Source organism: Dipodomys merriami, unplaced genomic scaffold, assembly GCF_024711535.1.
Source record: "Dipodomys merriami isolate MVZ:Mamm:240054 unplaced genomic scaffold, mDipMer1.0.p SCAF_216, whole genome shotgun sequence".
In the NCBI taxonomy this organism is placed as follows: Eukaryota; Metazoa; Chordata; class Mammalia; order Rodentia; family Heteromyidae; genus Dipodomys; species Dipodomys merriami.
In genome coordinates this window covers 317000-328030 of record NW_027203560.1, presented here as the reverse complement: position 1 = coordinate 328030, position 11031 = coordinate 317000, and positions in this window count along the sequence as shown.

Here is an 11031-nt window from a genome sequence, read left to right as displayed (position 1 = left end):
CTCTCTCTCTCTCTCTCTCTCTCTCTCTCTCTCTCTCTCTCCTCTCACACACACACATAGAGCTGCCACCCAGACACATCGGAGATCAGTTCCATTCCTCTGTAATTATAGTTTATTGAGGTTTGTTCCCTTGCTTTTCTTTGATTCAGGATCTTGCTTGCACCTGTATATTTCCCCGAGATCAAGTCCCTTCTTAGCATACCATGTATCTTTGTATGCTTCAGGCCAACTAACAGTACCTTGAATACAATATCGTCATACTTGACATACAAGTCAAACTCCATGAATTCATACTACTATTCCAAATTACTACAATGTATTGGATCTAGGGACAAAATGCCCACCTTGTTATTTTAGAAGGAATTGACATCATGAAAAAGAAGAATATTAATCAGGAACTGAGGTAAGAGAATGGGAATATGTGGGAAAATGTAGAATACTGTATGTGGGTTAGAGATACAGAATAATAGGCTCATTTATTGAAAACTTGTCATCATATATTGAAAGCTCAATTTATGTATACAGTTTTCCAGTTACTTTGCTTACCTATCACTTCTGATCACAAATCCTCTTATGATTGTTATATTATCTTTGAATAAATCACACAATTTGCAGGTACTTATCATCTTAAAGAAATACAGTCTGTTTCTACGTTTTTCATTATATGTGAAAAACCCTTATTTTTTGTTTCCCTGTTTGCTGAATAAATGTATTCCTGGAAACAGGATATTGACAACAAATCTGAGTGTAATTTTCATTTTGTAAATTTCAAATATAATATAAACTTTGTATTGACTAGTTATTTTTTTAATGAGTGATATTCATGAACACAATATTTTGGTGCCTTTAAATCAATTGAGAATTGCTGTGGTAGTTCTTGTGTCTAATTGATTTAACCATTATGTTATTCATGTATAAACATTGCATTGCACTTTTTTCTTTTTATATATAAAATAATCCCCAAGGGTTTACTTTAAAGTGATAATGGGGGGAGGTTGTCTTCTTGTTCCAAACTTTATATTTACATCAGTGAAAGTACTAGAAACACATGATGTTTACTGGAGCAATATAAAAGATGAGAACATATTTCTAATGAGAATAGATTTATTGATTAAAACATAGAATAGAGTAAAAATAGTCAGGTTTCTTGTTTGAGACCATAAATTTCATATGAATGTAGCTCAAGATAAGACTCAACGATAAATTCATATTTATATTACTGAGATTTACATCACAATATAAGAAATATACGTACTTTAAGGAATTGGTCATTCAAAGCCCTAGATTCCTAATGGATGAAGAATGGAATTGAAAAAATGCAGAGGAAAACAATTCAACATGCATCTATTATGATTTTATAATACTAATAGGAAAGCAATGGAGCTTTTGCCTTTCTGAAGAAAAACGTTAAGGCAGTAATTTCAATGTAAGTTAGCAATTGTAATGAGTCTGAGGTCTTTTCCTCCAAGATATCCAAGAATACTATACTCATCCTTTGAAGAGTAAATAAGTAATTATTTTCATTAGCTTTGCTTAATGTGAATTTGTAGTAAATAGGTTAAAATGTCTTTTTCTCTTAATGTAATAACATACATTCTGTCTCTTTCTGTTTCTTCATACAAGCCTGAAATCACTACTTCAACGTCATATAAGCAGAAAAACAAAAATAACCTGATACAACAATCGCAAATCCTAAAGTATGTGAAAACATCCACAATATAAAAAATAAATCTGAGGAAGAGGAAAAACAATGACAGAATTACAACAGAAAATTACCCTAGCAATCTCTAATGAAACAGAGGATTATAGTCCTAGCAGATACTCCACTTCTAGAGGGTCACATCAAATCAGATATAATTATACATATGCAGCTATAGAGACATAATTATAAACATATAATTCATAAGAGATTTTATACTGTCTTCACAAGAAAATAAAATTCTATTAAAAGGTGACAGTCAGGTAGTTGACTGCTATGACTGTGTTGGACAACACATTCAAAAGCACATCTGCAGTGTGGAAATAAATGGGCAGCATGGAAAAAAGGAGGAACAGAAGCGTACATCAGAGAAAGCCACATCCATACACATAGACAATTCACCATACCACTGGACATTCCGAACTGTCACTGGAACCACAAATATTAATATCACAACATCTCACCACAACTGATTTCTATTCCTACACTTAATGGACCTGACAAAAATGCAATTCCAGTAAAACAAATCATAACAGGAGACCAAACAAAGACCTGGCAAATCAACCAAGAACATTGAGAATCACCTATTAAGGTCATAGATCCGCCAAAAGAAAACCTCCAAATGGACAAAACAAACCAGAAAAATACAAGAAAAGTGATGTCAAGGTAAGATAATTCACACAGTAAATAACCAGACATTAGAATAGACAATCAAGGACCTAGAAGAGAGTTATCAAAACGTATTACAGATACTGCTGAAAAATGTGATTAATGGAAAGATAGAAAACCTCTACAAGGAAATTGGTGAACAAATGAGACCAACAAAAGATTAGCAAAATAATTCATGGAGACTAAAACAGAAAGATAAATAAATTCTGACAAGTCAAGGGAGTCCAAGAAAAAAATGGATGCCTAGTTAAAAGATATGAGAGAAGACAGAGCTAAGAAAACAACCCTTGCAACTACCCCACCCAAAGAAAAAATGTACAGAGGTCTGGGAAGGTGGGTCAGTGGTAGAGCACTTGTCTTGCATGACTGAGGACCTGGGTTTGATTCATCAGCACCACATAAGCAAAAATAAAAAAAAGAAAGAAAGAAAGAAAGAAAGAAAAAACCCGGAAGTGGCGTGGTGGCTCAAGTGGTAGAGCACTAGCCTTGAGCTGAAGAGCTCAGGGAAAGTGCCCAGGCCGAGTTCAGGCCCCACGACCTGACCCAATAAAATGTACGGAATGTCCATAAAAGACCTAAAACAAAGCTTTATTAGAGAGATAGAACCCCTAAAAAATTACCAACTACAAGACAGGGAAATCAAAACCAAAGTAGAAAGTCTCCACAGCAAATAGATGACATACAAGATAATCTCAGGGCCAAATACAGAATAGATCTAATAGGAAAGAGGAAATAATCATTTAGAACAAATCCAAGAAATAAGAAATAATCTTCCCAGAACGTCAAGACTCAATTAGAAGATGAAATTACAGGGAGACAGGTATCAAGAAGGAGAAGAGCAGGAAACTAAATGGATGGGAAACATTCCAGAATTCTAGCAGAGGACATGCGAAACATCCAAAGAGATAGGCTCATGCACAGAAGAGAAGCCTTTAGAAGAAACACAGAATTCTAGAACTGAACAATCCAACCTGACATCATAATCCATTAGAGGATCATTAACAATCAAAGAAAGGATTCTTAAAGCTTCCATATATAACCATGTGGTTCTTATTCTTGCTCCTGTTGATGTGATGAATAATATTAATTGATTTGCGTATATTGAACCAGATTTGCATCCCTGAAATGAATCCTGTTTGATCATGGTGTATGATTTTTTGTATGAATTGTTGAAGTCGATTGGCCAAAATTTTGTTGAGAAGTTTTGCATCAATGTTCATCAAAGAAATGGGTCTATAGTTCTCTTTCTTGGATGAGTCCCTGCCTGGTTTTGGGATGAGGGTTATGATGGCTTCATAGAATGTGTTCGGTTGTGAGCTTTCTCTTTCAATTTCATTGAAGAGTTGGAGGAGTATTGGTGTGAGCTCTGCTTTGAAGGCCTTGTAAAATTCCGCTGTAAACCATCTGGTCCTGGACTTTTCTTAGCTGGGAGGTCTCTTATTGCTGTTTCTATTTCAATGCTTGATATGGGCCTGTTAAGCTGGTTTAACTCATCTTGGTTTAGTTTTCGCATGTTGATATTTGCTAGGAAGAGGTCCATTTCTGTCGAGTTCTCAAACTTAGTAGCATAAAGTTTTGAGAAGTATTCCCTTATAATGTTCTGAATCTTGGTTGTTTCTGTGGTGATGTTTCCGTTCTCATCTCTGAGTTTATTAATTTGGGTGTGTTCTCTCCTTTTTCTGATAAGGTTTGATAAGGGTCTGTCAATTTTGTTAAGTTTTTCGAAGAACCAACTCTTTGTTTTGTTGATTCTTTCTATAGTTTTTTTGGATTCTAATTCATTTAATTCTGATTTAATTTTGATTATTTCTTTCCGTCTACTGGATTGGGGTTTATCTTGCTGCTCTTTTTCAAGGAGGTTTAGATGTGTCATAAAAATTGTTAGTTTCAGATCTCTGCAATTTGTTGATGTAGGAGCTCAGAGCTATAAACTTGCCTCTGAAAACTGCCTTTGCTGTGTCCCAGAGGAGCTGGTAATTTGTGTGTTCATTTTTGTTGAATAGCATGAACATTTGAATTTCCTTTCTAATCTCTTCCATGACCCACTCATGATTCAGCAGTGTGTTGTTCAGCCTCCATGTGATACCGAACTTTCTTTGGTGGCTTTTGGTGTTGAGTTCTAATTTTATTCCCTTGTGGTCAGAGAGAATGCAAGGTATAACTTCAATGTTTCTGAATTTAGACAAGTTTGCTTTGTGGCCTAAAATGTGGTCTATTTTAGAAAACGTTCCATGTGCTGCTGAGAAGAGCGTGTATTCTGATGCTGCTGGGTGAAATGTTCAGTAAATGTCTGTTCAGTCTAGTTGATCTATGCAGCTGTTTAGATCTGCGGTTGAGTTTTTGCCAAGTTGATCTATCTAGTGGGGAGAGTGGTGTGTTAAAATCCCCAACAATTAATGTCTTTGGATCTATATGGGATTTGAGGGAAAGTAATGTTTCTTTGATATATTTGGGTGCTCCATTGTTTGGCGAATAGATATTTAGAATTGTAATATCCTCCTGAAGGAGAGATCCTTTAATTAGTATGTAGCGACCTTCTTCATCTCTTCTCACGAATTTTAATTTGAAGTCTATTTTATCTGATATTAGGATTGCAACTCCTGCCTGTTTATGAGGGCCGTTTGCTTGGTAGATTTTGTTCCAGCCTTTTACATTGAAAATGTGTTTGTATTTACGGGCAAGATGTGACTCCTGCAGGAAGCAGATAGAAGGGTCTTGTTTCTTAATCCAACTAGACAGTCTATGTCGCTTAATTAAAGAGTTCAGTCCGTTAACGTTAAGAGATAGGACTGAGAGGTATTTGGGAGTTCCTGCCATGTTAACCACCTTCTTGGGGGCTGCGCAATCTGGGTTCTTCCTAAGGTTCTTGGATTCTCAGTTTGGGTGCAGTTTCTTGGCCTTTGTTGCAGTCTTGTTGGTTTTCTATGTGTAGGACACCTTTAAGAAACTTTTGTAGGGCTGGTTTGGTGGAGATATATTGTTTCAATTTTTCTTTGCTATGGAAGGTTTTTATTTGGCCTTCAGTTATGAAAGAGAGTTTAGCTGGGTACAGTATTCTTGGTTGATAGTTGTTTGTTTTTAGGTCATGGCATATGTCATTCCAGGCTCTTCTTGCTTTGATTGTCTCTGCTGAGAAATCTGAGGTGATTCTAATTGGTTTCCCTTTATAGGTGATTACCCTTTTCTCCTTGACAGCTTTAAGGAATTTTTCCTTGGTCTGGGTAGATCCTGTGTGGATTATAATGTAAAGGTGGGATGTCCTATTCTGGTCTGGTCTATTTGGGGTTCTAAAAGCTTCTTGTATCTGAATAGGCCTATCTTTTTGTATGTTTGGGAAGTTCTCTGCTAGGATCCTGTTAAACAAATTTCCTAGACTATTAACTCCTGTTTGTAGGTGCTCCTCTACACCCATTATCCTTAGATTGGGCCTTCTGATGGTGTCTTCCAGGTGTTGGATAGACCTATCATATTTCTTGGACTTGTCTTGGATGGTTGTATGTTCTTTCTCTATAATATCTAGGCTGTCTTCAATCCCTGAGATTTGATCTTCTACATGGTCTAACCTGTTGTCAAGACTCTCTACTTTGTTTTTTATATCTTTTCCTTCTAATTGGTCAGCTTTGATGGCTTTAAGTTCTTTGTTGAAGCTTTGTTTTAGGTCTTGTATGAATTTCTTTACTTCCTTAATTTGGTGTTCAGTGTTTGTTCTCAAATCACTTAGTTGATTGGTTATGGTTTCTTTGAACTCCCATTCCTTCTGTTGGGTTCCATTCAGCATTCCCTTTGTGGTCTCCCTGACTTCCTTCAGCTCTTTGTTAATGGATTCCTGAATGCCTTTAGTGATCTTTGTGTATTCTCTACCTGGTCTCTCAATTCCTGAATTACTCTTTGATTAGCTTCCTCCCGTCTGTGGGATTCCTGCAGTTCTCTTTCTTCCCGTTCGTGGGATTCCTGCAGTTGTCTTTGAGTGTTCTCAGCCTGCTCACACCATTCCTCCCTTTCTCTTTGAGTATTCTCAAGTTGTTCATGCAAATCCTGTATCAGTTTTTGAGTAGCTTCCTCACGCTTATGATATTCCTGTATAAACTTCTGGGATGCCTCCTCTCTCTCCCTATCACGCTCATACAGAGTCCTTTGTACATTGTCAAACTGCTCATTTATCATGTTTGCTAGTAGTGATTGTAGAGCTATTTGGGAACTCTCCTCTGGATTATTCTTTATCTGTTCTAATCCCTGATTATCAAGATTGGGAATTGAGATACCCGAATTTGCCATTTTTCTTGTGTTTTTCCGGCTTACTCTGCCCATTTGAGATGAAGATAGCACCAGTTTTGTGCTAGAACACTATCTTAAGGCAACCATCAACCAAAGTTTGCGTTTGTACAGTCAATAGTCTACAGATACAATCTAGTTCAACAGATACATCTATTCAACATCAAACAACTATATGTTAAAGGACTTCGAACCGCAGAAAAGAATTTGGAAAACCAGAAATTATTAGGATTAGGGAGAGATGTGGGTAAAAAATAGGAATAGATTTGTGTGGGGAGGCACAGGGAGAGTTAACTATGTCCTAATCACAATGCAGGAAATGGGTTGGGTAGGATGCAAGTAGAGAGAGAGAGAAAAAGAAGAGACGGAAAGTGGAATGAAAAGAGACCAGAAAAAAAAAATAGAAACGTTAATGTTATTATAGAGATTAAAAGACCGTCTATTTAGAGAGGAATGTGAATATGTTGAGAGAAAGGGAGGGACATAGAGGAGATGTGAAACACTTTAAGGATGGATAAGGGAGTAGAAAATATCAGAAGTACAGTAGAGCTAGACAAAAAACAAAAAGATAATTAAGAAAGAAAGAAAAAGAGAAAGAAGACAAGAAAAGAAAGGAAAACGCTCATTCACATATTCCTAAAATAAAAATTATAAGAGGAGAAAAAAATGTTACTGGAAAACAATTATTTTTTTCAGAAGACACAAAAATTAAAGATTAATAAAAGTTTAGAAGAGAAAAAAATTTATATATATATATATATGGTAACAAAAAAACAAAAAACAAACAAAAAGAAAAGAAGAAGAAAAAAAAAGAAAAAAAGAAAAAAAAGTCTTTTGATATTTTTTTTTGGGGGGGGAGGAGTGGGAAGAAACCTTTATCTCCCTTTTGTCAGTAAACAGTCTCTTGTTGGAGTCTCTGGTCAGCTTGAGGTCCTGTGGCTTGATTAGTTTCTTAAGTCGGTTTGTTGGAAGAGGCAGAAAAATGCTCTGCTTTACCCAAGATTTTGAGATCCCCCTCCCAGGTTAGTTTTCTGGGAGGGTGATCTGCTTTGAGAATCACAAAAGAGGGGGATGCAGTGATGAGGCTAGGTTCTGGGTAGAGTTGAGGCCTTTCAACAAACAATAGCTTTTCCCTGGGGCTATTTTGTGATAAAGCTCACAGCGCCCAGCCTGGAGCCATTCTCAGGGTTTCTGTTATTCAATTGATTGTGGTGGCTGCTAGAGGGAGGGGCAGCCTCTGGCTCTGGTTACCCAGTGAGGCAACCTACTCCAATGGCTGGCGCCTGAGCTGGGTGACTTTTCCCTGGATGGAGCTGAGTCTGGCAGGTCACTTCACCATTAAGTTCTTGTGACCTGCTAAATGACTCGTTTTATTCCCAGGCCTGAGCTGGAGCTAGCAACTCCTCCGAGCTTTGTCGGTATCCAAGATGGAGATCACCGGTGCTGGGGGGGAGGGGTGGCCTTCCCTCCTCTGCTCCCTGAGAAGGAATGAGGACTTCGGGCTTGTACTCATGCCGAGTCTTGGATCCTGGGTCGTCTCTGGTCTGCAAACTGCAGGATGAAGATGTCCGCTCCTTGTCGGTTCTTGTTGATGTTGAGTAGAATCCGCTCGTCAGCTGCGTCTAGCTCCTTTGTCCCGGACTCTATGTCTCAGGTATGACCCCGCGGTGGTGGTCGTGGCCGCGACCCTGCGGCCGCAGCGGCAGCAGCTGGCAGGCGCTCAGATGTGTCTCCTTGGCTTCCCTTTCTTGACTAACTCTCTGTCCTCTGATGGCACACTTGGTGTGATTCTCTGGCTTAGGACTGTTCACTGGAACTCTAAAACTGCTTTCTATGGGAGAGCTTGTTCAGATTCCAGCTTCTCCTCTGCCATCTTCCCGGAACTTCTCCTTTTCCAGAGCTTTTAACATGAATGAGTGCTGAATTTTATCAAAGAATTTTCTGCATCAATGGAGATAATCATGTGGTTCTTGACCTTGGATCTGTTGATGGGAGGGATTACATTTATTGACTTACATATGTTAAACCATCCCTGCATCTCTGGGATGAAGCCTACTTGGTCATAATGTATGATTTTTTGATATATTTCTGGATTCTGTTGGCCAAAATTTTATTTAGCATCTGTCTTAATAAAAGAGGTTGTTTTGTAGTTCTTATTTTGTTGGGCCTTTCCTTGTTTGGGGATGAATCTGATATTGGCTTCTTAGAATGAGTTTGGGATTACTCCCTCTGTTTCTATTTCTCTGTGGAGCTTGAGGGTTGTGGGTATTAGTTCCTCTTTAAAGGCCTTTGACAATTCTGTAGTGAATCCATCAGATCCTTGGCTTTTCTTGTTGGAAGATTTCTGATTATTTCTACTATGTAATTTTATGTAATAGAAATGTTTAATTGATTTATTTCTTCTTAGTTCTGTTTAGGTAATTTGTATTTCTTTGTTTCTCAGGCAAGAAAACAAATTACTTTACTGAACTGCTGCCCACACCATACATGGTGGAGACACATGGCTGAAAAGTAAGGGGGGTGACCCATGTCTGGGCCAGAACTTATCTAGGCCAGGGACAGGAAGAGATGTGGCCAGGTGGGGAAAATGTGTGGCCACACTGGTTTTGAATGTGACTTCAGGGGCTGGGACACTCCTAAGGACAGATGGGACTCTGGTGACCAGAGGTGGCCCAGGATGTGACCTAGCAGGAGGGGAAGGGAACTGTTTCTGGGTCTGCCAGTTACCTATGTAACAGATATTGGGTGGAAACGTAGCCAAGAAGTGTGGAGGTGTCCCTGTTCAAACCTTACATTCCAGCCTATTGATAATTATGAAAAATGTCGAAGATTCTCTCCAGCTACTTCCTCTTTGCAAGGGGTGTCAACAGTAGGTGTAAAAGGCTGAGATGTGATCCCCTCTGGGAGAAGGCAGCAGGCAACAGCTGTCACTTGGGCAATGAGTCCTTAGATGAAGTCTGGAGGAGGCAAGTCTCTTGGACGAAGTATGGCTATGTCTCATGAGGCATTGAGGGACTGAAAAAAATACTAGAGAGAAAATAAATGGCAAAAGGAAAGACTTGGGTTTGGAAATGTTGGTAGAAATTTCCCTAGCTACTTCTGACATCCAGTGACTAAGTAGAGAAGAAGACAAGTGACAAAGGCAAGAAGATAAATTCCTATCCAGTTGAAAGGTAGATTGATATGGACATAAGATGGCATTCTTCTTTCTTCTCTTGACCTCCTGGCTCTGGTTTGTCTTGAAAGGGGAGGCACAAAATGGCTGATGTGATATCATCTCCTCTTACTCCTCTTCATGTTCCCTGAGTCTAGGTGCTGGGATGGTTTGTCCTAGTTGGTATTCAAGGAGGCTTGAACTCAAGGCCTGAGCACAGTCCCTGAGCACTTCTGCTGAAGGCTAGCACTCTACCATTTTGAGTTATAGAAACACTTGCAGTGTTTTCTGGTTAGAGATAAGAGGCTCGAGCCATGCTTCCAAACTTGCTCTTTGCAGTTTAATTGCAAAATGGATTCTTAGAGATTTTTCAGCCCAGGCTGGCCTTGAATTGCAATCTTTGCCATAAAAGACCTTTGTTATTTCCCATTATAGCAACAGGGAGATCAAATAGAATAAGTAGAGCTTACCTGGTCCTTATCAAGAACTGACCAACAAATATTCTGCAATGACAAAATTGTTATATGGGAGAATCTTAGCGCACATATACTAATATGATTGCTTTGCATGCATGAGGCCCTGGGTTTAATTCCTCAGCACCACCTAAGCAAAAAGAAAAAAGCCAGAAATGGCCCTGTGGCTCAAGTGGTAGAGCACTAGCCTTGAGCTCAAGAGTTGAGGGACAGTGCTTAGGCCCAGAGTTCAGGCCCCACAACGGGACCCTTCCCACAAAAAAAGAGTCATGTAGTCAGTTCTAGATTACACAACACAAAACCAAAAAGGTAAAACTCAAAACCTAAAATTTTTGACAACAATGTTTAGCCATCTTTGCTAACAAAGCACATCAAATGGTTGGGCCTCAGTTACCAGGGTCTGTGAAAAGAGCAACTTTTTAGCAGGACACATTTGAATGGATGGATGGAGGAGAAGCAAGCTTGGTGGAAGGGTCAGGATTGGAGGGGGCCAAATGCTTAACCCACCATTTGGCCAAGATGGCGAACTCAAGATGGCATATTTCTAAAAAAATGCAAAGAAAGCCTGAACAAAAAATCAAGCCTAGTTTGGCTAGCCTTTTAGAGGGAATCTAGAGGGCATTCCTTGAACCAAGCCCATGTCACACTCTTCAGGGCACATTACAAATAATTGTAGAAAAGAAAGGGACAGATATACAAAGTTGGACATGAATAGCAGAGAGCAAAGAGAGCCTGATAGTAAGGAGACTTCTGACCATGTACCA